General features: G+C 42.6%; 1 protein-coding gene and 1 non-coding gene across 5 annotated transcripts in view; one reads left to right on the top strand and one right to left on the bottom strand.

Annotated features, from left to right (window-relative positions):
* Hs3st4 (heparan sulfate-glucosamine 3-sulfotransferase 4) overlaps nucleotides 1–26,335 on the bottom strand; it is a 426,554-nt gene that overhangs the window by 29,552 nt on the left and 370,667 nt on the right. The gene's annotated exons all lie outside the window — the stretch shown is intronic.
* Nucleotides 16,544–16,687, top strand: LOC132647553 (small nucleolar RNA SNORA48). The gene has a single exon (XR_009585914.1). It is a non-coding gene; the product is annotated as a small nucleolar RNA SNORA48 (small nucleolar RNA).

Consider the following 26,335-nt stretch of genomic DNA (forward strand, 5'->3'; position numbering starts at 1 on the left):
GCCTCACTACGTGCCTGTGCCCATTGATGCCCCTCACGCTATGACTCTCTTCAGACAGAAAAGGGATCTTGAAACTACAGCCACCATTGTTACTACCATCTCATTGGCGGCTGTTGGAGCTACCACCGGGGCATTAGCCATGAGTCATACTGGGCAGACTACTCGGACCCTGAACAATCATTTAGCCAATGTAGCTCATGACTTAGTTGTACATAAAGGAATTAATGCTCAACTAAAAGGAAGCTTGATGGTGTTCAATCAGAGGATTGACCTCGTGCAGGAGCATATTGATACCCTATGGCAAATCGCTCAACTTGGCTGTCAATGAAAATATGCTGGACTTTGAGTCACTAGCATATAACATGAGAATTTTTCCTGTGCTGCAAATCTGTCTAAACAATTGTCGAGCTATATTTTAGGTAATTGGACTGGAGAGTCGATACTACGATGGAGAAGCTTGTTTTAAGTGGGAGAAATAGTCCAAAGGTTTTGAAGTGGCAGGAGGTGGGTAAGGCTGGAATGGACAAGGGGAGTGGCTGTAGGTGACCCTATGGGATGGGCACGATCCGGTGCCAAAATGTTCTTCTGAGGATCATGGAAAATCCCCAGCAGTTTTAAGGACTTGACCAAAATGTTAAGATCTGAATTGCAACACCAGATGGCCACTTGTACTGGAGAAGACGGGTGACTGGGAAATCTAGAGGGAATGGTCACCGCAAGAGAAGCAGAGGTGGCGAAAGCATCCTAGGCAGAGTTTAGATGTAGTGAGATGCCTGGCTGACACCCATTGGTCAGTTAAGCAGAGAATGTGTGAGTTGAAAGACGTAAGCTATAGAGATATGTGGTCACTAGCAACATATGCAGGTGGCATACACTGGGATGTGCAGGGAAGAAAAAAGTTCAAGAACTCAGTGCTGGGGCACTTCTATGTCGATCTCTCTGATGTTGTGATCATGCCTGGGGGAAGTAGGTACTTTGGTGTGAACAGGACTCCTCTTGCCCGTCTGTGTGCTCATTCCTCATCTCATCTCTGGTCCCCCCCGGTAGCCTGTGAGGAGCCAGTGTGTGCCTGTCTGCTCCCACTCTCCCCTCCCTCCACCCCAGATGAATTACTAGCAATAGTAAATGTTTGCTCTGGCTCATAAATGCATAATGCCTGCCACACAAACCCTCAACTGCCTGTAATCGAGACTCACAAGCACGTGGAAAAGACTGTGCATGGAAGATATAAACGAAGCTGTCGCCCGAGGTTGCTGCAGGAAACAGGGCCACTGAAATGGAAATTGCATCCTGCATTTACTACCTAAACAACCTGCCTCCCTTTGCAACTGCCTCCCTAGAAGGTAGAGGGAATTAGCTGTAAATATTTTACAGTAGGTAATTTGCTCGAGTAAATCACAATGCATTTTGCCAGAGTCTTCACAGAATGAGTATGCATTTCTTTTCTTTCTAAGGGCTTCCTTGTGATGTAATCTTTTGACTTTCACCCATACACATGTGAGAGACAAACACAGTTATGTCTTTCTACCCTAAGTTATTCTGTGTCTCCGCAATGAGAGGGCCAATAGGGTGGTGATGGACATCTCAACGCATTGCTTGACACTTATTTGTGCATCTATGCACTAAGCAATTTCTGATTGACCACTGTATGCTAGATATTCTATGAAATCCCAGAATATAAAGGTCAATATGACTAGGTACGTTTCTGGCAACAAGGAGTTCACAACCTATTTGGGAAGCCCTTGGGAATACCTAAAATTTACCCAGACCAAAAATGTCCAATATTAAAATTTATGGAGACCCTATTACATGCCAGGCAATAGTCCAAGAGATTCATGAGAATAAGTGCATTTAATCTTTATGATCATCTTCTAGGTGAAAATTACTTGATGTTCATATTCCAGTAGGGAAACTATGCACCAGATAGTTGAGTGACTTATCCAAGATCTTATAAGGACTGCAAGTAGGCCATCTGCTGCTGCCTCGAGTATGTTTGTACAGGTGAGCAAGCAGGGGAAGATGTGTTCATTTTGATTAAGTACCTATTTCCTATGCTTTACAGTACAGACTTGTAACTAGGAATTGCTCCTATGGACAATAGATGCTTTAATTCTTAATTATGTGAAGTGAGCTCCTGATTCCCATTTTCCAAGAAAAGCTGAGCTCAGAAATCAGCTCAAATTATATGTCACCAAATTACCAAATTATATGTCACCAGGCTGGGATTTAAGCCAGAAGTAGCAGAGTACAAATACCAAGCTATTCTCACATGGCAAGGCGATGAGAGCTGATGTAGACAAGAGTCTGTTCAAGGCACTGCGAGGCCAAAGGAGATAATAAGAAACTCCTCAGGGAGCAGGGGAAATGGGGATGAGAGCAGCTAGTGTGAGCTGTACAGACAGGGAAGAACATTTAAAATCAGCAAGGACTGGGATGGAGAAACAGCAGAACTACAGGTGAGCAGAGAGCATGCTGTGCAACACTGTTGTATCTCTGCTTGATTTGCTCACGTTCTTGCACACCAGATATGATGATTCACCTTGATATCAGCAGAGGAGAGAGTAGGGAGGAAGGTAAACCAGGAAAGGTCAAGAGTAAATAGATTTAGGAATAGCTACCAACAGATTTTTCTTCCTCCTCATTTATGCCAAGGGACCAGAACACAGTGTTTGTTTGATTTTTCTCCTACTTAAATTCTTGCAATGAATTTTAGAGGAGACCACTGAACTCTTATAGTCCTTCCTTTATTCCATCAAGCATTCTCATATTGGTCTAAAGTTTGCTGGGTATGCTGGTCCATGTCCCATCCTGATCAGACCGTTGGTTCAGACTGCATGAATATGAACATAGCCCCCGTGAGTTACTCCATCATGCTTAAATGCTTATTTCTTGACCACGTCAGCTTTTGCACTTGCAAAATTATAGCTTTTGGCTATAATTTACAACATGTTCCCAACGAGCTATTCTTGGCCAATTGTTAGAAACAATTCACTTGAAAGATATACGAGATTGATCATAAGGAATTGATTTTGAATACACCTGGAAGAGGAAGGGAATGGGACGCTTTGGGGAAGGGTTGCAACAGTGGATCAACAGGGTTGGGGTTCTACTACAGGAAACAATCAGATTCACGGGGCACCGTTCTCATTTTGTACTTCCTCCATTGTTATTTGTCTCTTATTGTTCTTTCTGCCTATTCTCCTTCTCTTTCTGAACTTAAAAAAGTAGTCTTACTTTTAGTCTTACTTAAAAAGACTAAGTCCTAGTAGGAAACATCTGCTCAGCTGACTCAGAATCCAACTTAGTGCTACCTCTGGATGGTATATAGTGGGACAGAGGCAACTCCGCATGACACACGAATAGGGATGCAGGAAGCCAAGAAGACAGACAGACACAAGATTCTGGAAGTGCGAGTCTTTCTGGGACGGTAAAAATCAGAGGAGAATGAGACTAAACCAAAGGGTCAGACTAGGGAAGGTGGGAGGAAAGGAGGATAAAAGGGTCATGGGTGCCTTTTATATCCTGCCCACCAACCTGTGAATGAACTCTGGTCCTTTTATTGTGAACAAGAAAAAGCCACTGATAGATTGACAGAGAGGAAGAACATCACCAGCCTCTCATACTTGGGTTCATTTTGTTGTCGTGCATGGCAGAGGATTTAAGTAACAAAGGCTGATGAGTGATGCTCAATTAGATAGCTGTTGAAATAATCAGCAGAAGAGGAGAGGTGGTGGTAGGGATGTGCTTCCTCATGCATCCCCAACAGATGAGGCTGCTTTCCAGGTGTGGAAGGGAAGACCAAGAATGACTATGGGGTTAGGGTTAGGGTTAGGATTAGGGTTAGAGTTCTTTTGTTCCCTTAAAGAACAAAAGAAAGACCGGAGCGAGCTGCCATTGCAGAGAAGAGGAAGATTCAACCAGGTGCGGTTGAGATATCAAGGGATAATTTAGAAAGGTTCATTCTAGGATCTAAGCAGGTTCACAAGCAGAAATGTTGATGAGAAAGTTTTACAAACAAGAGTTGCAGGTTATACTTAGACAGGAAAGGAAATTCATCATCTAAAAACTGTTTATGAGGGTAAATGGCTGAGGGTAGTGTCCAGCCCCACTCAGTGAAAACCTTAATGGTGGAGCTGATACTGTTGATAAAGAAACATCTCTCCAGATGCTGACCTTCTGTTCAAGACCGACCATTTCCCCCAAATCCAGCAGATAATGAGCTACAAAGACTACCATGACAATGGGTAGTGATGTTAACTTTCAACATCTCTTTCCTGATTGGCCAGGTGTGGCGCCTCAGCCAATCAGGACCCAGTTGGTTCTCAACAAATTTCACTGCATTTGGGCTTCCTCACACACTTTGGCAGAGGTACTTGTAAGAAGTAGCCATGAAGACTTCAGGGCCTGGTTCTCTGGCTAAAGGCAGCTCCTGGAAATGCCCACCAGAACACTTGCTGGAGTCAGAAGACAGACTCCTGCACCACAGCTTCTGGTCCAGGGAGAGGTTCTCAGGTGATGACCTTGATGGCTCCCCATGCTGAAGGCTTCTGCTCCAGAGAGAAAATTTGCAAGAGATAGCCTGCATGTCTGGACCAGTGACTATAGGCCAAGGGGACTTGTTTTTGCCTCTTCTGCCTCTGCCTCTGCGACCCCATACTTCAAGTGAGGACAGGAATCATTCCCAAGCCAGGTCTTACTGCTCTGGAAGTCTGAGTGGCAGCATTTCTCAGACCTGCAGGATTACCCAGTAAGGGATGACTCTTGACTGGCATCCAGATACCTTCTAGGGCTATGAGTGGTATCACTTTTCAGCAGCTGGGGCCCTTTAGTAGCATCTACCTGCTACAGAAAATTCCCTCAGTGTGCCTAAATCTTGCTTGGTGTTTCCATTTAAAGTTTTCATACTTCTTTCTTGGGAACCAGACAAATATTGTCTCAGAGACAGGAAGGAGTCTCTACTCAATTTTTTTTTCTTCCAAAACTGCACCCATGTGTCATTTAGTAAGTGGATCCAGCATGGAAAAGTAATTTTGATCACCTATAAAAAGACAGTCTCATCCTCTTATCCTTTAGTGAACTATGCTAATCAGGTCCAGAAGACAGGGCCATCCTCAGCTTCCAGTGGTACAAGATGGAAATTAGGATGGAATACTGGCAGAAGGTGCAGGATTCCCAAGATTCCAGTAAGAACCTGTCTCCTGATAGATTTAGATAGGTGTGGAATTATTTCCTGAGAACTGAAACATTCTAGAAGAGAGGCCCATAGCGGCAGGAAGTTAAAAAATACAACTTTCAGGAAACTAATGAAACTTAGGAAGCTCAGAATGTTCCAAGATTCACAAGGTGCCTCCCAAAGGTGATAAAGGCAGTAAACTACTGCTGTAGAGCGGGCCTCTCAGACTGGAAGAGCTGCCTGCATATTGAGCAGGAGATCAGGGACATGGGTTTTGTGAGCTGTCACATTCCTGCTCAGGCTTTGCAGTGAGGCGGCTGCCTTTGTGTCACCCAGGCTTCCATAAGTGGCTGCTGTAACCTCAGAGGGTCACTAAGCTAGACTACAACGGTGGAGCCATTTCTTTAGTCATCCCAGCTGGCCTGGAAAGCAGATGTTTATTCACATCTCCTCAGGAGGAATCACCCAGGAGGGAATACTGAGGTCTACCAAAGACTCAACACAGCTAATTGACCAAAGGGGCAAGTTATCTAGTAATTAGGCCATTGACACTCATTCTTTCTTTGAATATGTATATCCAGTGTGTATCTCTCTTTAAGAAAACAATTTCATAGCACTTTAGAATCTAAATATCTCTAAAAGCCTCCCTATCTAACATTTTATTTCTAGCATAAATGAGTATTGTCAAATTTGCACATTTTATAAAAATTGTACTTTCTCCCCAATAGTGTGGGCGGTTTATTTTACCTCCTTTTAAACATTAAGGAGAGTTTAGTGACATTGGTAAATACCTAGTGTCACTAGCTACTTTGGCTTTATGTGAAGAAAAAAAATAAATAAAATATCCGCTCTCCTCCTGGTTTCAGTGGTATGAACCAAACTTAGAGTATCACACATGCTCAGTGGGCACTTCACCAAGAGCTGTTCTCACAGCTGAAAAAAAAATAAGTTCCTATTGTTTTATTCCATTCCAAGTGACATAGATAGAACCTGTACTCAGAAAATGGTACATAAATGTCTTCTTTCTTTAAACCCTCTGTTGTTTTTCAGAGATGAAAGACACAGGATACATGAGGAAATGTGATACACCAAAGAAAGGTGAACTGTCAACGTCAAACGGTAACTGACTGAAGTAATTGCTAGGCAAGGCGGTGCTGGATTCATTAAAGGGGGGGTAGGGTATGGGAGTGTGTGTGAGATTCTGACTGCTCAACAAAAGGCTCACTCATTGGTATCAAATAGAGATAACTGCATCTTACAGCATAGCCACGTGACTTCTGTCTATGTTCAACACACATGTTCTATGTATTAAGCTGTACTGGCTGTACTGTGAACTTCAGAAGGAAACCTTTTCATTCATTAGGAAAGAATTATATATATATAAAGTAAAAATAAGAAAATAAATAAAAATAATTGGTTATTTCAGTGTCGTGCTCTGATTGGCAAAAGGAAGTTAGCTGTCCCAAAAAACCCAATTTTTCCTCCTTGACTTTAACTAGACTACATGCCCCAGAATCCCTTATTGTTGGATGTGGGGATATGACTGAGTGCTACTTTGCACCCCTAGCTATAATGTGCCATGCCCATTCATGATTATTTATGTTCTTTCCACTTCTCCGTGGTGAATCTTTGGGCCCAAAGCAATCTTAGAAACTTTAGACGTCAGAGCCTGGATCATTCCCAGCTCCCAGCCTCCTTGTGGTACAAACCTCTCTTCCCCTTGCCCAGTAACTGGAAACTTCCTGGCTACTACATGAGTGACCCCCCCATTTTTTTTTAATATTGGAGATTAAGTCAAGGACAATGTACATGCTAAACAAGTGCTCTATCCCTTGTGTAATACACCAGCCTACAGCAAAGCAAAACAAATGCAAAACCAGATACCCAGGTTTTTTTTTTCTCCTTTCTACTCAATAATGATAATGACCCAAACAACAAAAAAATAAAAATAAAGCATTCAACATTATACAGGTAGCCCTAATGCATGGTGACTGTCAGGTAGAGGAAGGATGGTTTCCTACCTTCCGGGTCCTGAATAACCCACAGGAACACAGTCTCAGGAGTGCTGTTTTGGTTTGCTTGCTTTGTTAGAGAATGAGGGTGTGGATGAGAAGAAAAGGGGAACCAACACCTGGGAGAAAGATGACAGGAAGAAGAGAGCGAGTGGAGGAAGGACGGAAATCACGATGGTTCCAACAGAAACCCCGAAGTCTTTTTTCTACATCCCCGATGAGAATTCCAAGCATTATGGAACTAAAACCTAGTAGGATGGAAGCATCAGAAATAGGCATTCTGGGTCATAGTGGCACTGCAGGTGTCCTTAATTAAAAAAAAAAAATCCCTGCTCTGCCAGAGCCATGAGAATTTACAAAGTCTAGATTTCCATATGATTTACAACTTTTAAGTGCCCTGTGACAAGTCTTAGGATGAGTATTTGTTGAAATGACACACCCTCTCTCCTACTGTGGTCTGAACCATTTCCCTGTCTGCAAGTTCTGAATGCCTGTAAGAAGGATTCAGCTTTGTAACATACCCCATCTGTTCTTATATCCTTAAAGATGGTAACTAATATCAAAAGGCTGTAAAGCAACCCATGTTATTGTAGTGAGGCTTATTGCCAGATTTCAAAAGAATGTTTTTTTTTTTCTATAAGCAGTATAAACATACTTCCAAGGGAAATAAAGAAGACATTAGAAAAGAGATCAGATGTGGAGTGTAGAGGATTATAAGTTTGTTACTTAGTTATGAAAAATTAAAAGAAATAAAAGGCTGTAAAATCTAAAAGTAAAACACACACAAACACTGCCTCACTTCTGTGTACTCACTGATGTAATAAACACTTGTTGAGGAACCATTACATGGAGACACCATGCAAGTAAGTGCACAGCAAAATTTATCCAGGCCCGCCAGAAACGAAGTGGAACAATCTTCTATCATAATATAATACAATGCTGTACTCCCGTTTGCACATTTCTTGACGTGTACTATTTCTCCATGTGTTCAACCACCACCTCTCAAGCCCAAGACACTTGCAGCAGTTTACCTGTCTGGAAGCCACAATCCAGCTGGCTATTGGGTGTGGCAGGACAAGCCATTGAACATCTGCAAATATACTAGGAAGTTACAATGAAAGAATAGAGGGGGAGGTAAAGGAGCCTGGCATATTCAGCAGCATCCCTGTTGAGGTGACTGACAAACTGAAATCTATAAAAAAAAAAAAAAAACACATATAAAAACAGAAGCAGAAGTATTTCAGGAAGCCAAGTGATTACTGTTTAGTCTTCAATTCAAGGAAACAAAAAATAGCCAAATGGGAATAGTATAAGCAGATAGAAGGTGGGTTTGGCAAGTGGAAAAGGCCACAAGGGTTTAAATCTCATTAGAACAAGCAAGCCTTCAAGGGAAGATGTAAAGTGGCCATTTTCTTTTAGCTTTCCCCTCAGTTCCTGTGAAGGGATGGGTTAGAGATGGGAGAAGGGAGAAGGGAGGAGGATGGAAAACTGGCAGCCATTTAAGTGGGCAATGACTGGAACAGGAGATGTTGAGAAGTGGGCTGCAAACACAAACCAGAATCAACAGAATCTTCCCACAGCTTTTATACGAGCATTGAGGGACATAGACAAGGATGATGCATAGGCTGTGATCCTCAATCACTGGGCAGGGGGTGGTTTCACTTACAGAGCTGAGAACAGCTGTGAGGTCCAGCTCCTCATCTCTAGCCTTTGAGCCTTGTGGAATTAGAGAGATACCACTTCTAGGATGAGCCCATCTGCAAAATGGGGGTGATAATAACTTCCTTGACTACTTTGTCAGAGTATTAACACAATCATGAGGATCTCATGAGGTAATTTATAACTAGGAGAACACTAATGAAGGAATCACGGGAAGAACAAAGCTCTTTATGATGCCAGGTGGCAGTTCAAATAAATTTCTCTTAGGACTATACTAATGATTCCATTTCAGGTGAGGGAGATTTATAAGGCTTGCAAATAATACATCAGGGCTACTTTTGAGCCTGAGCCAAAAGGTGTTTTTTTTTTTTTTCATTATTATACCTTTGCTCTATGAGTTTATAGCAGAAGGAAAGGAAGGTATACAGGGGTGACTCATTACTCACTAAGAGTCCTGAGTCCTGGAAACCTAAGGCAAATAAGAAAGTCATCTTCAGAAGGTCCAGGAAGCTGAGACAGAATCTGGTCTAGAATCAGATTTGAGGGGGGAGGGAATCTTAGAGGAAGGGCTCTGTACAGTGACCGCCCAAGCACGTTTTCATATGCACCCCTGCTCTGTGACTTTGACTTTGAAGTCAGCGCTCAGTGTATAACCATCATCTTTTTACATAATGGTAGGAAAAATGACTTGCTGGCATCACTGTCGCAAGAATTGGATAATAGAGAGTATAGGATAATAAAGAGGATAGTAGATGGCTTGTGGCAGCCATCTACTTTCTTAGGAAGCCCCCTCTTCCTACAGGAATAGGCTAACCCCTTCATCCTCCAGTTTCTAAACATGCATCTCCATTGACTTCTGTGTGCATTTGTGAATTTGCTAAATGCCTACCACATTAGAATATTCACTCCTTGAGGAAGAGATATGTGTTGGTCCTGCTCATGACTCCATTCCCAATAGCTAGAAGGTCATTGGCCTTTAGAAAATAGTTATTGCATGTATATGTGCATGTATGCATGTATGTATTTACAAAGGTGAATTTTTTTCTTTTGGATTTTCGTGTATTAGCTACAGGAGCAGTGTTAACTTCAGTGTTGACCTAAAAGTTTGATCTTGCTTCCTACCTTCAAATTTTAGTTCGGCCATATACCCGGTATTTGACCTGAGAAGTTAGTTGGTTGCACTGAGTCTCCATTTCCTCATTTACAAAATAAGTGACGATTGGATCTACCTAACTGAGTATCTGTGAGTTTAAGTATTCTACAGCCACTGACCAGGTTCCCAGATACTGGTTGAAACAATCCTCAAATACAACTCTCATTGAGTGTCTGTGCCCTTTGGTCTCAGGATCTCTACATTGCCTGTTAGTCTAAACCACAACTGAAGGCAGCCTTAGACATCGTTAAGTGTTGGGTTTGGTCTCAATAGGAAGGGGTATTGACTCTTTGCTTCTTTCTCTGCCATCAACCAGTCCAACAATCTTTCTATTTGTACATTTATCAGTCCATACATCAAAACTATCTGTCTTAGAAAAGCTTCTGAGATCTCACTTATACTTAGTGCCCTTGGCGAGAACTGCATATGGGTGAAGATTTTAGTAGAGAAGGAACTTAGTAAATGCCAACTTTTTATCCACCCCAAATATTCCTCTGTCAGGGGATTCCTGGCCCTTTGAAATGTCAATGTGAATGTTCTATTGCTGGCTTCATGCTAGTGATTGTCCACGATATGCTGCATTACCCTGTATCTCTCTCTGACACTCTGTGGAACCCTGCCTCAGTCTACACTTTTCCCATATGTCCCTAAAACCAGAAATAGGGTAGCATCATTGTGGGTCTAATATATTGTAAAGCCACTGTACAAGGATATGAAAGATGAAAGATAACAGCCAATACTTTCTTGGAACAGAAAAGAACAAGTGGCCATGCTCTCTGCTATTTTCAAAAGGATGTGTAGATCTCATCAGGTAAGATTTATACTAAGTTGCCTATTAATTATGTGCCAGATTATTGCTAGATGCTTTTAATGAAGCTATTGATTAATTCATCTAAGAGCACATTTGAAAGTGTGCAGTAATGCTACAGGCCTTTAATACCAAGAATGAACATCACAAGCAAGGAGAAGAACATTCCAATTCCTGAGTGTCCCTCTCCTTGTCAAGGATCGGTTACCTTGAAGGCAGTTTGACTAAAATGTCCAGTCATCTGCATGTAAGCACTGCTGTCTCTTTCTCTAGTCCACAGTAAAGCAGTTCTCAAACCTGAGTGTGCATAAGAGAAACAACAGGGAAATTTAAGGAATTCTTGAGAGACTACGTGCTGAGTTAGCATCCAGGGATGACTTCTTAACCTCCCCTTATAAGTTGAGTATCTGAGGGAACTGTGTGCTCTCATCATCCCTCTGTGGACTCTTCAGTGTCTCTCAGTGCTCTTTCAGGAACAGGGAGACAGAGTTCCCCAGCTTTTTCAGGCATTGTGCAATCTCTTCCCATAACTCAGTTTTAGCGAGTCTTTGTTGTTGCTTGGAGGCTCAGCAGCCCCAAATTAAAATCTCTTATGATTATTTATGATCACATGCCCTTTGGATGGCGGCACAAATCTTCTCCACAGCCCCCCGGGGTCTTCACGGGGAGCCCTGCTGTGCAGCAGTGTAGGATTTGCAGGTCACCTTTATGAATCCGGTTGCTTTTATGTGCTCAGCTCTTCGGGTCTTATCCGCTATTGAGAAGGATCTTATTCCTGTGAGAAATCTAGTGTACCCTTTCCACATTTCTCTGCAGAGTGGAGAGAAAGAATGATCTTCCAAGAAGCCTGGGATGCTTTATATGCAAGCATCTTTTAAATGTCTTTTTGGCCCTACATCTTGGAGAATGCTAGCCAACATGGGCACAACTCAATGAATGATTAATGACTCTGAAGTCACAAACAAGCACATCCTGGGAGATTACAGGCAATTTACCATATTCTTAATCTCTGGGAGAATATTACATTATGGGCCAGATATATAGGTCCAATTCTAATCCTGCTTTTACAGCTGTGTGATCTGAGGAAAATTTCTCAACTAACCTACGTTAGTTTCAGGATCTTTTTTTCCCCCTCAAAATAATTAATAATGTCATTATGAAAGTCACAGAGAGGGGAGAAACTGTCACTTGATAAGATTTTTAATGGATCTGATGCACCATGTTACTTCGTAACAGGCCTAATAACTTTATTATAAAGTAAGAATTGGTAGAAATGATGGTGAAAAAATGGTTTGTCTATCATGAGTCTGATGGAGGAAAACTTCCCTCTGCATTTTCCCACAACACTCTTAGAGCCCTTCCAGAGAGGAGTCCTACTTGTCTATGGACAACTGGATAACTAGAATAGTGTAAGGCTGGAGAGCAAGTCAGTCAGCTTTTCCCCACTCTGACAGACACCTAAGAAAATACGCTTCAAAGAAGAAAGGTTAATTTTAGTCTATGGTTTCATGTCAGTTGGTTCTGTTCTTCTGGGCCTGTGGTCAGATAGAGCATCAATCTGAGGGTGCATGTCTACCCACATCATGAAGGTCAGGAGAGACAAGGCTATGGTAAGAGCTTCTTCCTCCTGCCTTGGTTCCAAGTTGGCCCTCATCCTACGGTGTCACTCACATTCATGGTAGGTCTTCCCTGCTCAGTTGCTAGTCTATGTTCCGGCCATTGCTGGAGATGTTCTCAGAGCCACACTCTCAAGTGTGCCTCTTCTAATCCAGGGTTTTCTTGGTCAAGAATAGATAATATAAAGAATGAGAATTCCCAACTCATTGAGTCAAAAAACAAAACAAAACAGGAACAACAACAACAATAAAAAACCCAAGCCATCTGTCCTCTGTCATCTCAGAAAAGGTGGAATTTAAAAACAAAAGACAAAATCACTGGCCTCAAATAACTTAGTTTTCAAATGGTAAATTAGCCCCAGGGATAAAAGAAGAGCAAGTGTGTGGATGCCAACAGCATTCAGTACACAGGAGCTTCTATCTTCCTTCCTCCAAGCATCTTGTCTTTCATGTACTCTTCAGATTCTCAGCCTTGACACTTTGCCTTTAGTCACTTTTCCAACAGTTAACCTGAACATTCCTTTTGTTGCACCAAACCTTCCACCTACACCAGACCTGCAAAATATCATGCTACATATACTCTCCATCAGTACTCTCAGGGTCATTAGCCATCTGCTCTCAGCTGGCATGGGGTGAAAAGCTATACTTTCACACCCAGATTGAAGCCACCATTCACAGTATGCAGATGTCAATGGCTCCATTTTCATTCTTAAGTCTCTTCAGTTCCTCCTTCATATATGCTTTCTCTGAGAGGCACTCTCAGGTTTTAGCCACAAGCCTTCTGGGAAGCACCTTGGAGGTGGAAGTCAATTCCTGCTGTTCATCACGAGTCTACATGTACCCATGCTGGGCCCCCTTCACAGCAGCCCTTGAAGGAACCATTGCACAAGTAAGACTTTCATGCCAACGCAGTTATGATCCTGACATTTGTCTGTTCCATATTTGAAGAAAATGGCTACCCATATTCTTCAGAATTTGATGTGTAGATGTTGAATGTTCTGAGTTAAAATATATAGTCTGAATGGTCCATAGAGTTGGAGCCAGTGGTTTTGCTGGAGACTAAGATGGGAAAGAGAAATTTTATCAAGTGCATGTGAAATCTAAAAAAAATAAAGAGAACTGCAAGTTGCAAATTAGAGGAGACTATCATATTTGTTAAGATGCCAAGGGCAAATAAAACAAGGTAGAATTTAATGTATGAGCTGAAGCTCCAGGTCATGAGCATAAGTTCACAGTGAGTAAATTTTCATGTGTACAGTTTCACACAGTAAGCATCTCCTTTGTCTGTCACAAGGTTAGCTGAATGAGCACACTTGGAGACTCAGACCTTAAATTTAAACTGTGTGAGCTCATAAGCCTGAGTGTATCACACCCAGCCAACCAAACAATAACACAACTTGTCATCAGCAACAACTGAATAACATAGTCACCACAACCAACTGGCCATCACCACAGCAAAGCAACCATGACAACTATGCATTACTGAACTTGGTTGCCTGCTCTTTGATCACTTGTCCCTGGCAATGCAGCCTTGCCAGGCCACAGAAGAGGATCCAAATAGTCCTGATGAGACTTGATAAGCTATAGCCATGGGCAGATGGCAGAGGAGGAGAACTCCTCCTTTCAGTGGACTAGGGGAAAGGGATAGGGGGAAGAGTTGAGGGAAGGAGGTTCAGTGAGGATATATAATGAGAATACATTGAAATAAATAAATAAGAATACTAGGAGTATGTAGGATAAAGAAAAAAAAAACAGCTATGCATCACTATCACATTGAATCAAACACTACAAATCCTCACAGCAAATGCAATAAGTCAGCCACCCTCTCACCTAACCATACATCATTGCAGTCACAACAAACAAGCAGACATTGCCACCAAAGCCATTCATCACCACAACCATTTGCCCCTTCACTGACTAGCCCCTATAGACAATTAGACACCACCACAAACAACCACCACATAAAGGAAACTGCAGAGAGTCAACAACTATCTGAGCTATCAAAATCATTATGAGCAACTACTAGTACCAACAACCATTGCCAGCAGCAACCAACCACCAAATCTAAACAATACCATTGCCAAGCAATAGCTAGTCTATCCAATAGACACCACTATTGGCCAACTTTCATCTAAATTTATTATATTCTAGAAATTCCCAAGTTCCTTCTGTGAACTAAGTCACATTACCTGACTCCAACCTCTTAAGATAAGCATCGATGCTAAAGAGTTGAGTGACAACCTGAAGAGAATTAGGAGGGCATTGAAGAGCTGTAAGCTCTTATGTGATAAGTGTAATCAAAACTATTGGTTTTTTAAGTCCTAATTTGAACTACTTTTGGAAGAATGAGTTGAATAGGGGCAGGGTCAGAAAGAAAGCATTTGAAGTGGAGTGTCACAATACAAAGCTGCACACATACACACAACCTAGGCAGGAGTTGTTAGCTCAGTGTGCAATGGCAGTACAACGTGAAACACACCATTCTGGAAGTATTAAACGGTTTAAGACAGGCTAATGGCCTAGGTGGCAGGAAACACAGAGCTCTGAGGGATCATTCCTGAGGTCAGGCATCCTCAAAGACATGCCAGGTGTCCCTCCTCCCCATTAGTAAGCCTTCGTGCCTCTGAACCCAAATCTCAATGCCAGCTTGTCTCTTAATGGGAAGATAAAGGCTCCTGGTGAGCAGGTGGCTCATTATTTACTTAGCAGCACAGCTTGGGGCTTGCTCTAACCAAGTCAAGAAGATTGAATTCCTCTTCGTTCTAAGTAAATGTATCTGAGCCACTCAGAGTGCCCACTCTGCATGGCCAGTCACATGCCTGCTGCTCTCTTTAACGGACAAATATATAAATTAGAGTCCCTCCAGGGGCTTTGTAAGTAATGACACGAGAATCTTAATCACACCACATTTTCATGTGTCACGACAGCAAACAGGTGGAAACTAGACCCCCAAAAGTGTTTAAAGAACTATTAATCAGCACATTCCACATTAAAGGACTGGAAAAAAATAATTCTCTGCATAACCAAGGTTGCTTGCAAGAAATTTATCACTGACAGGGAGTGACAGGAAGTGAGCGGCGAAGGGGACACAGGCAACAGCCTGTCAGTGCCAACTTGGCATCTGGGCTCATAAATGCAGATTCTGGTCACCCAACAAAATCAGGCATTAGAAAATTAAAAAGAAAAGATTTAAAAGTACGTTTATGAAAGATGTTGTCAAGATTAATTGTGAAGAGACAAAAATAAAAGAAGTAGTCAATGTGCTTTAAGGTGAAAGAGCTCGCTGAAAAACTTCATCCATCCACCAAGCATTTCTTGCTCACCTGCTAAGGGTCAAATCTTGTTCCAGATTCTTCGAAAGCATACACAGTCACTCTTCACCAAATAATGCTGACAATGAGAGGTGAAGCAGAACACAGCTGGATAAAAACATTAGCTTCTGATCCTAGTCTATCAGATCTCATCAGAAGTGGCTGCATTGTCATCTTCTGTGGCCTGGTAAGTCTGCTCCTCCCCAGGGAGAGGTGATCAAAGAGCAGGCCAATCAGTTTATGTCAAAGGCAGTCCCTTTTCCCATTACTATGAAACCCATTTGGACACTGAATGGCTGTGGGCTACATCTGTGCAGGGGGGTTCTAGGTTATCTCCATGCATGGTCCTTTGTTGGAGCATGAGTCTCTGGAAAGACCCCTGTGTCCAAATTTTTTGGTTCTGTTGCTGTCCTCGTGGAGCTCCTGTCCTCTCCAGATCTTACTATTTCCCACTTCTATCATAAGATTCTAGGATCAGAAGGAAGGAGAGGAGGACCTCCCCTATCAGTGTACTTGGGGAGGGGCATGCGTGAAGAAGGGGGAGGGAAGGTAGGATTAGGAGGGGAGGAAGGAGGGGCTTATGGGGGGATACAAAGTGAATAACGTGTAACTAATAAAAGTTAAAAAAAGAAAAAATAAATTAAAAAAGAAAAGAAGAGAGAAACAATAGAAAAAAAAACACATTAGCTTATGATTGAGGAAAAGAGTTAGTAAAGAGCATGGAAAATGCGTTCCAGGCCTGCCACAACTAAGTTTCATCTGATGCTCACAGCAGTGTCTTCCATTAGCCAATTTCAAAGATGTTAATATTAGTCCCTGGCAATGGGCAAAGAGACACCTTGTTGGTAGTGGTGTTCTTATATCAGTCAAGGGCATGGCAGATGACAGTCCTATGTTCTTTCTAGCTTGATGCCTGTCTTTGTGACCAAAGCTGTTCTATCTCTAGGCCATAAACACCTGCTTACTAACACACCACACAGCATGGATGGAGCATGGCACCCATGAGCCTGCCAGCCTCAGGGCCAGCCTGCTGCTGAAGCCACTACAATGTATGAGTATGTGGTGGTCAGATGGAAGAAAAAAAAAAGTGTTGCAGCTTGAGTATTGTGAAGAAAGATGGAACTAGGGATTCAAGGGTGAAAAGGAGTAGCCTTTTATGAGTGACCTTGACACCTTGTGGCCATGGTGAGATCCCAGCACGAGCTGCAGCTGGGGGCCATGTCTGAGTCCACAGCTATGCACCGATTAGGGTCAAATGTTAGTGTCTGTTGCTCATATTACAACCAGAGAACATGGGGATATTCCCCATCGGGGCAGCCAGAGGGGACCACCTGGATGTCCAGGAGCTGTGTAGAACTGGCAATGCCTCTCCAGTGACACAGTGGCCTGGAGAGTTGTCCCCATCTCTCACTGCTGGCCACACTGGGAGAACAGACCCTGCCCTTTGCCTAGGCAACACAGTAGAGCTGACCCTGATGGCAAAGGCACTGGCGAGCCAGCCCCAAGGGTGTGAGAGGTAGAGAGCTGTCCCATCCCTTCACAGGATGTAGGCCAAGTGCCTTGACTGGGCAACTAGAGGTGTGGGTGCCAGTGAGCTGGCCCCGAACATATGAGAGCAGGACAGCTGAACCTACCTCCTGCTGATGGCGGGAATGGGTGGTCTAGCCAGAGCAGTGCTGGAGAGCCTGCGCTGGTGGTGCAGAGAAGGGAGAGATGGGAGACTGACCAGGTCTGCTACCACCCAGGGCTCTAAGTGGCCCACTGCAAAATCTATAGCATCTGCAAATGGTTGGGGCATGTGAAAGGCCCAGTCCTACTCTTCCAAAGTTTCAGAATCTCCATGACACCGAGCAACAAAAAGACAACTAGGAAGAGTCCTAGTGAGGATCCAATACTGATGGTGTCACAGAAGCCAGAGATCTTGAACCAGACCCACGACTCATTGCAGTGAACATTTGCAAGCGAAGAAATATGGACAGAGGGATATGCTGTGAGATACACTGTGACACACTTCAGCTTCCATAATGAGATGTTTTCTAAAGCTTTTGTTGGTTTGTTGTTGTTTGTGTGTATGTTTTATTTTGGGGGTGGGGAGGTTGTAAGAGCATAGGACAGATATGAGGGGACAGGAAGAGGAGTAGGACTGGGATGAATGATGTGAAACTCAACCAAGAATCAATAAAAAGTTAAAAAAAAAAAAAAAGACTGAGCCTCTGGCAGATCTATGGCATATTACCTTAATGAACGGTATGGGAGGGCCCAGCCCACTGTGGGTGGTTCTATGCCCTCGGCAGGTGGTTCTAGATGGTAAAAGGAAAGTAAGCTGAAAAAGCCAGTAAGCAGCCAGTTGTCTAGCATTCCTCCACATTCTCTTCTTCAGTCCCTGACCTGGCTTCCTTTGAATGATGGACTGTGATGTGGGAGTATAAGCAAAATAAACCCTTTCCTCTAAAAATTGCTTTTGGTCATTGTGGTAGTTTGAATGTAGTTGACCCTCCCCTGCCCCCAGGCTCAGAGAGAGTAGCACTCTTAGGAGTTGTAGCTTTACCAGAGAAAGCATGTTACTGTTGCAGTGGGCTTTGAACCCTCATATGCTCAAGCTATACCTGGTGTGGTACAGTCTCTTTCTACTTCCTGTGGATTAAGATGTAGAACTCTCAGTTCCTTCTCTGGCACCATGTCTGCCTGGATGCTGCCATGTCTCCTTCCATGATGATAATGGACTAAACCTCTGAACCTGTAAGCCAGCCCCAATTAAATGTTTTCCTTTATGAGAAAAAAAGAGATGTCAATATTGAGGGTCAGAGAGACAAGCTGTTTATGCTATAGTTCTGCAGCTTAGAATTGGTAGAGCTGAGGTCTAAACAGAGACTAGCTTGACTTTAAATCAGATGTGCTTTCTTGTTAACTTATTTTTATTTTAAAATGTGTAAATACTGGATATAAGTATCACGTTTTCAAACAAAATGTATTTTTGGCAGAATCTCTCCCCCCCCATCTCCTCTATTCTCTAACCTCGCTTGTAACTTGCACCTCCCGAGCATCTTCTCTCTTGTCCCATGAGTCATTTTGCTCCTTCTGCCTCCTTCCTCACCACCTTTTCTCATTCTGTCATGACCTCTTTTCTAGATAGTTAGGTTTTAGCCTTATTTACTACTGTGTAGATAGACTCAGGCACACGTTACAGGCTAGGAATCTGGGCACAAAGGAGAACATGGTGTGTTTTGTCTTTCTGAGTCTCCTTGTTTAGTAAACTACAGCTATGTTTCATTTCTTCCCACCTGCCAGCCTGTTGCTAAACTTCATTAGGTATATGCCAGTCAGCAATGGAATTCAGCTCATCTCATAGAACTAGCCATGCCCAGACAGATCTTCCTTAAGAAACTGAGGCTCCAGAATGGTGCGTTTAGCTCAGCGGGCAGAAGTTTGCTTTGCAAGCAATGGGTCTGATCACTAGAACCTACATGAAAAATGCAGGAATGGTGGCGCATACGTGAAATCTCAGCACTGGGTAAGAAAGTCAGGGTGAGAAAGGCAGATTCTTGGGACTCTCTGGCCCCCTAGCCTAGCCAACCTGAAAAGCTCTAGACCAACAGGGGAGGGAGAAAAAGGGAGCAAGAGAGAGGGAGGAGGGGTGGACAGCTCCCAAGGAAGAACTCCCAGGGTGGTCCCCTGCTCCTATTCATATGTATGCACAGCTACATACACATGCCTCCCCCCCACACACCACACATACATACACACACACACACACACACACACACACACAGAAACTACAGGCTGAGAAGAGCTTTGGATAAGACAGGCTACAAAGGAGGAAAGACATGCTCCTATTCCTTATTTTACTCACACGTCAACCTTAGTGAAACCCATTCTCTCCTATGGAAAACATACATATTTAATACAGTAAGAATGACAAGAAAATCATCAGGATAAAAATAAACACCCATTGCCTGAGATATAGTAAATTGGCAATTATATAGTAAATTGACCCCTTACTTACTCTCTAGTACCTAAGCCAAATATCAACCCTTTCCTGACATTTTTTTCTGGTTCCCTCCTCTCTGAATAAATTTCTCCCCATTTCATTCCCCAAATCACTACTAAAACCATTGATCTCTCTTTGAATAAACCCATAAATTATGCTTTTTAGAACATGAGACCCAGGGTTTTATATGGCTTCAGGGACCTCTTTGATAGTTCACAGAATTATTAATACGATGTGTCTTTATGGTTAAAACATGCTATATAATCTTGGGAGCCTTTAGGACTCCTCAGTATATAGTACACACACATTTCTGGAGAACAAACAAGGACTGGGGCATACGCTAAGTGCTCTAAATAACCATTATCACAGTGACTCAGGAAGATTCTGCCCTCCTCTGGGAAAGCAAGATGGACTCAGATATGAACGTCCCTCTAGGTTCTCAAGGTACGCTTCCCATGGGTTTGATTGGAATGAACTACCCTCCCAGAATGTATGGGGTATCTACAACACTTCCGCTCTAATTGAGTAGCATGTCTTCCAGGATGCAGACACTGGTTTAGAGGACAGATCAACAAAAACTCAGCTCCTAACTGTGCTCTTGTCTGCTGTTCATTCTCAGCCAGTTTCTTTCGTAGGAGGGATTGAAATAGTCCCTGCATTAGCACAACGGGCTGCTCAAACACAACTCAAGCAATAGCTGGAAGTCATTGTCTCTCGTTCTTCCACGAGTATAAAAAAGGTAAACTTCGTGCTGATCCTATGTGCTCTTGTCCTCTGTGCTAACACTAGGTCCCTATAGGGGTCCTAGGATATGGTAGTCACTTAGTAAGTATTTTTTGAATGACTAAGGGAACCAGCTTCACTTTTACATATTCTCCATACAACCTACAGTTAGTACTATGTCCTCCATCTCAGGTTATTATTTTTTTAATTACTTATTTATTGTTTTTTTTTCAATTTATTCACTTTGTAGTGGCCCCCTCCCTCATCTTCTCCCTCCCTCCTTTTCTCTTCTTCTCCTATACTCCTCCCCTAGTCCACTGATAGGGGAGGTCCTCCACCCCTTCTGTCTGATCCTAGCCTATCAGGTTTCATCAGGACTGACTGCATTGTCTTCCTTTGTAGCCTGGCAAGGCTGCAACCCCCAGGGGGAGGTAATCAGAGAGTCTGCCACTGAGTGCATGCCAGAGACAACCCCTGCTTCCCTGGAATTCATTGGCACAGGAGACAACTTCCTGAACAGAACACCAAAAGCACAGGCTCTAAGAGCAACAATCAGTAAATGGGACCTCATAAAACTGAAAGGCTTCTGTAACGCAAAGGACACTGTCATCAGAACAAAACAGCAATCTACAGATTGGGAAAGGATCTTCACCAATCCTATATCTGATAGATGGTTAATATCCAGAATATATAAAGAACTTAAGAAGTTAAACACCAACAAGCCAAGTAATCCAATTAAAAAATGGGGTTCAGAGCTAAACAGAGAATTCTCAATAAAGGAATATTAAATGGCAGAGAAACACTTTAAAAAATGTTAAACATTCTTAGTCATCAGGGAGATGCAAATCAAAACAACCCTGAGATTATTTCACCTTGCACCCATCAGAATGGCTAACATCAAAAACTCAAGTGACAACACATGCCAGAGAGGAGGTGGAGAAAGGGGAACCCTCTTCCATTACTGGTGAGAATGTAAACCTGTACAACCACTTTGGAAATCAAGCTGGTGCTTTCTCAGAAAATTAGGAATAGTGCTACCTCAAGATCCAACTATACCATATATCTGAACTGTACAACAAAGGATATTTGCTCAACCATGTTCATAGCAGTTCTATTCATAAGATTGTATTATTTAAGTTTATAGTTTGAGAAAACTGGCTTTCCTCAAACTGAAGAGTAACTTATAAGTTACTTTTCTTATATCTGTGACCCAACACCTGACAAAGATGACTTCAGGAAATAATTACGTATCTGCACTCACAGTTTCCAAGGGCTCTACCCCTAGGTTCTTGGCCTTGCGCAGTGAGCAGGACCACATGGTGGTGAGAGTGTGGTGGACAGCCAAGAAGTGTCCCTGGAAAATATACACACATAGCCCTGCCCACAATGAGCTGCTTTTATAGCTACGGCCCACTTTCTAAAATGACCAGAATTTTCAAAACAGCACCCCCAGATAGAAACATTCAAAACATAAGCCTTTAGGGGGCATCTCAGATTCAAACCATAACAATATCGGAAGAGTGAGAAGCCCACTGACACAAAACTCTATCAAATGTGCTTATCTTGGAATTATCTTAGGTATTGTTCCTAACTGCATGCCATTGGATGGGTGTGGGTAATATTCAGAGGCAGAGCCTGTAGGGAGCATGAAAAAAGTCATTAGCAACCATGATCTCAAGGGATTCATAAAGAACAAAGAAAGCTATCACAAACCCTGCTCCTCTGGTTGGCAGAGATGCTCCTCTGAGACAGAGATGAGAATGAGAGTGTGTTCCCAGTTCTGACTGGGAAGCATTCAGTATTTCAATTCCCATAATCTTGCAAAACAAATAAGAGATTAGCTGAGGTGTTGGCTTTGAGGGCTGACTCCAAGAAGAAAGCAAGAGGAAGGAGGACTGAAGAGACCCAGTCCCAATAGAGAGGCTACTTTCAAGGGCCTATGCTGAATTGATAATGAGACATCTCTATAGAAAACTCATGGCTGGAGGCCCTGAAATCTCAGAAAGGCATTTGACAAATTAAGTCTGTTTGGCTTGGATAAGCAGAACCCAAGATAGGCATGCTAGCCATTTCCAGGCAGTTGAATTAGGAAATGTTCAGCAGGGACAGTGACTACTGAAGCTAGCCCAGGAGCAAAGGACTATAGCCAAGTCAAGATGAATTAGAGCAATAAGGCAAAGCCCAAACTTGCCAGGAAGCTATGTGTCTATCAGGGACTAGTAGAGCCTTTCTGCCCCTCAGCACACCATGCTTGATCACACATCAGCACTTTCACACTTACCACGTCTCTGCAATTTTCTTTACCCTAGAACCTTCAAGGTTTCTTGGGTTTATTTCATTTACATATTGTGGGAAGGGGCCATAATGACTTCACTATGATGCTGACTTTTCTTATCCAAAGTGCTTGTGACATGTGAAATTATTACCTTCATTTAGCTCATTGTCGATTAAAATTTAAGTTACTTGTACTAGAATTTAAGAATGCTGCTTTATCTACATCACAGGTCAGTCAAGTGCTGTACAAGGCAGTGTATGAAGGCCAGCAATACTGCCTCTTCCTATATTATCTGTGGCCAGTTTTATAAGCAGAGTACTTGTGGCTGAGATCTTAGGAGACCAAAGTCTAAACTATTTATTTTCTGGGTTTTATTTTTGGAGAATATGTTTAATGACCTTTGGTTCAGATTCACACTAAATTTTCTTTGTTTAAGGTATGGAACTGGTGAATAGATGAAATGAAGGCTGGGAGAGAGAAGAAAGCAGCCAAGACTAAATTTAATATACCTTGTCTGAAATGTCTGGGACCAGAAATGCATGAAATTTTAAGCTATCTGCATAGATGTGGCTAATTAGACATACCTAATCTGAAAGTTCAAAATTAGAGGTGATTTCAAAATCAAAACTTCTAAAAATGTATTTATTACTTGAGAATTTCATCATACAAATATACCGTGTCTTCTGACCAAATCCTCCCATCCCACTTCTCCTTCTCAAACAAATCTAGTCTTCTAACCCACTGAGTACAACCAGTGCTTAGAGTATGTGCACCGACGTCAGGCATCCACTGCACAGGGACAACACACTAACATTACAGCCCTGAGGAAAACTGACTTTCCTACCACGTAGCCATCAAGTACCGGAAGTTCCTTATCTGTGTGTAGGGCTTTGGAAAAGGGGTACAAAGACAATAAATGCCAAAAATTTTTGAGCATTATGTTGTAGTTTATACAGCTTTGAGTTTTGTCACATTTCAGGATTTTGGATCAGCCATTCTCAAAGTAAACACAGACCATACTCAGGACAGTTGTAAGAGCTACAGATATATTCAAATTAATGCAACCTATTCAATCTGGTACGGTGGAAACCCCAACCATCCAGAGCTGGGGAATATGAAAGAAGTGGTAGGCTTCGCTTCTACTTTCAAGCTGCTAAGAGCTGTGGGAGAAAGACTAACAAATAAACCATTTTGGTTTCTGTGTGGCCTGAGGTCAGAGCAAAGAGGAAGATCACCACTGAGGCTACAGTGCTTCATCTTGTCCTTGCATATCAATAGCAGGGCTTCCATGTACCACATATTTTCTTCATGCCAGTAGCTGCATAAACGCTTATCACATCCAGTCTTTACAGGAAGTCCCTATGGTGGATGCCTGAATTACAGTATGTGTATGCAGTCTTCCTCAAATCCCAGTGCCTTAAAAAAAAACAAGGTTTTTTTTTGTTTTGTTTTGTTTTACATACCATGTGCTGCACATTTGATAAGAAGCAAAAGGATGGAGGCAGGTTGCTCTGTAAAGTTAGGCTGCAGAATCCAAGATGGTGGCCACTTGACCATCTAGCAAAGTCACTACTTAAACATGAAGCTGCAAGTTTGTTTCTCAAAGGTAACAGTAGACACAGAGAACCAGCTCTTACCGACCATAGCACATGCCAGTTTTCACAAATGAGTCAGGAAAACATGCCTAACGTGCCAGGGCTTGAAATACACTAGAGTAAGGCACAAAACCACAGCACATATTATATTTGTGCACTATAAAATTATTAATGCACGAGGAAACTCCTGCATAAAAGTTAGATAATGTGTCCAAGTTCACATTATCTAACTCGTCAGAATGGAATATTGGTTGGAAATCCTGTGTGTATGACTTTACTGCTTTCTCCCCTTACAGTCCTGAAAGGACCATTTAAGAAAAAAAGCATTTTGAGATTCAGAAAGGTGAATGATGGCTTCTTAGGAAGAGAAGAGGAATGCTAGGAAGTGTCTAAAAAAATTGTGAAGAGACAAAGGCAAGACCATAAAGTCATGATGATAATCTACCCACATCTTCCTATCTCACTGTTTCCTCAGAAGCCAGTGTAGCAGATGGAAAGTGTCCTCTGACTCCTTGCTTGAGGTCTTTCTCTGGCTGCTGGAGCCCATTCAGCCCAAGCAGAGGCCAGAGATGATCAGCTAATATCCTATGGAGAATCACCAACCAATGACTGATGAATATTGTACACCTGGCTAGAGCATCCGTGGGGGGTACTTCTCTGGTCTTTCATAGATTCCCCCATGGGTCATGCTTCCACTGCCCAAACTGAGATGTGTGAGATGATATGTGTGCTCCTCTCTGTTCCATCTCTTTCTCCCTCACTGGTGTTGCATGAGATCATTACCTAAAGATACTTCAATAAGCCACCATAGTCAGGTCATTGTTTTAGTGGAACCCAACTTAAATCAGGTGCCTGAGACTTTGGCTATCTGATCTGTCTGTCCTAGGTTTGATCAGGTGACTCATCCTTGCATTCATTCTACAAGTGAACGTGTAGTCAAAGACAGATCACTCATGGGAGGTGGAATCTGATATTGTATTCTAAATTTCTTGTAGCTAAAAAGACAAGAAAATAAATAAAAACAAATGGATAAACAACTCCATTTCTTTAGAAAATGTTGGTGGGAGAAAGCAAAGGGAACTTTTCTTCCATAACTTCTTTTTACTGTCCCACTAAATTGTATGTTTGTTTTTGGCTTTTTAAAGCAGGACTTTGATATGTAACTCAGGCTGGTCTTGAATTTACAATCCTCTCTGCCTCTAACCTGCTTATGCATGTTGGAATGACAGCCATGCTCAGCTTGCCCTGTCTTTTTGATTCCAACCTCCAAGCAGGGATGGAGCCAGGAAGGAGCACTCTGAAGAGTGAGGTGATGAAGCTTTAGACGTCTTCCCTACCTATTTCAAGCAAGATATTTGAATGTCCTCATTTTTAAAATCAGACTAGCAATAGCACCTGCTTTTATGGTACCTGTTGTGACAATTGAGTGAAATCAGATACCGTACTATGGCTGCCATCATTGGCTGCTTTCTATAAGCCAGCTCTGCACTACACCTTCATGACATTTGAAACAGAGTCTAGCACAGACATGCAGCAGAGCTGAGACACAGTCCCATGAGGAAGCTTGCTGGCTCTCCTCCTCAACAGGAATTGCTTTGTATATGACAGGAGACATTCTGGAATAAGACGGAGCCAGGGAAAACTCTTAGCTTAGCCTCAGTTTATTTATCTCTACCGCCCTCCCAGCTAGTTTTCTGTGATGTGTAATGACACGGTGCACACCACATGACCAGTAAAGAGTAAGAGGCCAGTGGGCATTCAGTGCATGAAGTTCTTGCTTCATCACTGTGCTTATTACAAGGCCTATAGAAGCAGCAGGCCTTTCCCTTCTGCCAGCCTTGGCTCCAGAGCATAACCAGGAATGTCAGCTTCACTGCTTCCCCTTGACTGCCAGTTTCAAAAGAGCTCTTCATTTTCAGAGGATACATTTGATAAGTTTACGAATTTGCATGCTGCCAAAAGCCCCCCGTGGCTCGTGTAAGTCCAGATTATTCTGTTTATTCCTTCAGTCACAGCTGTCGT

This window comes from Meriones unguiculatus, chromosome 14, assembly GCF_030254825.1.
Source record: "Meriones unguiculatus strain TT.TT164.6M chromosome 14, Bangor_MerUng_6.1, whole genome shotgun sequence".
Taxonomy (NCBI): Eukaryota; Metazoa; Chordata; class Mammalia; order Rodentia; family Muridae; genus Meriones; species Meriones unguiculatus.